This window comes from Hevea brasiliensis, chromosome 14, assembly GCF_030052815.1.
Source record: "Hevea brasiliensis isolate MT/VB/25A 57/8 chromosome 14, ASM3005281v1, whole genome shotgun sequence".
NCBI classification, from domain to species: domain Eukaryota; kingdom Viridiplantae; phylum Streptophyta; class Magnoliopsida; order Malpighiales; family Euphorbiaceae; genus Hevea; species Hevea brasiliensis.
In genome coordinates, this window is record NC_079506.1 from 79976681 (window position 1) to 79978443 (window position 1763).

General features: G+C 33.6%; 1 long non-coding RNA gene across 1 annotated transcript; it reads left to right on the forward strand.

Moving 5' to 3' along the window:
• Positions 1–276: 276 nt before the first annotated feature.
• On the forward strand, positions 277–1509 carry LOC131172508 (uncharacterized). Its single transcript, XR_009143013.1, has 2 exons — positions 277–464; positions 1187–1509. It is a non-coding gene; the product is annotated as an uncharacterized LOC131172508 (long non-coding RNA).
• Positions 1510–1763: the final 254 nt, after the last annotated feature.

Below are 1763 nucleotides of genomic sequence, written 5' to 3' on the forward strand. Positions count from 1 at the left end.
CTATCCTTTCTTTAGCTTGCAGGAATAACCTAGTAAGCGTCCTGTTCAAACCTAATACTAAAACTAAGAATCTGCTATCATCTCTACACTATATCTCTACACTTATAGAGAGGAATCATTAAGTTGCACTAGTTGAATACCACCTTCGATCCAAAAATCAAAGGCAATTGATTGTGGATCTGTCATTATAATGTTGTCTCCTCCTCTCTTTCTGATCAATGTGGAATTAATATGTGCTTTACTGTGTTATTTTTTGGATTTAGGTTTTAATTGCTTTCTTTTGATTGAATGCCAACTGATGGAAGTGTTTAGGTTCAACACTGGCAAATTTAAAGGAAATTATGTTATCATCAATAACAATAATTGAACTTTATGCTTTTAGATCAAACCAACTTGTTGATGTTCCCTAATGATATGCTGACACGAATTTGCAGGTGAAAAAAAGGCTGCTTGATAAGTTCATGGTAAAGTGATTTATGCCTTGAATTTGAGTCTCCATGATCTATAAAAAGGCTTACCTCAAACTGTTGGAGCCATGTGTTTGTTCCTAGGAATGATCAGAGCCTTGAGTGGAGTACTTGAATCATGTCTGTTTGTTTCTGTGCATGAAAAGACTTGAAGTGTTAATCGGTATTATCCTTTGTGTGAATTGATGGGCCATAATCAACTAGTAAATGATTGAATTTTGAATGACAATGGGAACTTGTTATGAGAAAAAGAAGAACTTGATAGATTAGTTTCCATCTTCTGAATGATGGAGCCATGGAGGTATTGTCTGTTCTGCTGACTTTGAAATTTTTACTGCAAAGAGTAACTATGGATTAATACAATTATTCAGAAGGAAAAAGCCATTATGAGAACTTGAAGATCACGTAGAATAATCCTGCACATATGGACATTTTTAGTTGAGGACAATTCTGTTCTCTCTCTTCTATGATTATTCACTATCATGCTAGAATGAATCGAGTAATTTCTCCAAGTCTAAATTCTGTTTCCATTTCTTATGAATCATGTGGTTAATGTTATGATATCGTGCATGAATCCCCATTCCCACTAGAAATAATTGAGAGGGAAGCTTTTGTTTACTTCTGTGCATATTCACTCTCCAGTCTGCATAGACAAGTTACTTTTGATTGTCTCCTTGGTGTCTCTCTCTACTATTATTGATTGTGATTCTGATTTTCAGGGCAACTGACTAGTTTCCAACTGTTCAGAATTTGTAGAGACACTTTCTAACCCACCACGATATTCTTGGTAATTTCTCCTTGTGATTGCCACGCGGAGTGCATTACGAACAGATGGCTCGATTATGATACTGATCAAGAACATAATCAAAGAAGATTCTGGTAGGGAAAACCTATGATGATTGAGACAAGATTCCATTAAAGAATGGAAGTGATGTCTATCCATTTCCATGAATCACTTGCATCTTCTTTTTCCTTGTATTATTTTAATCTAAGATTAGCTTTTAAACAATTATATAATATATGATTTGAATGAGTAGCTATCTTTCAAAGTGTTAGATGTGCTGTTATGGTATAATAATGGGAAAAATTATTATTTGGTCCTTGTATTTTAACGAAATCAACTACTTGATCCTCCTTTTAGTCCTTGTATTTTTATTCTATTTACTCTGCAGTCCCTCTATCTTGTTTAAATCAAGTTTTCTGCTAATAAATATATTCAAAGGAGTGAATAATTACCTATACGAGGACTAAACTAAATAGTTCAAAATTTAGAAAATAGTGAGATTATATAGTTGT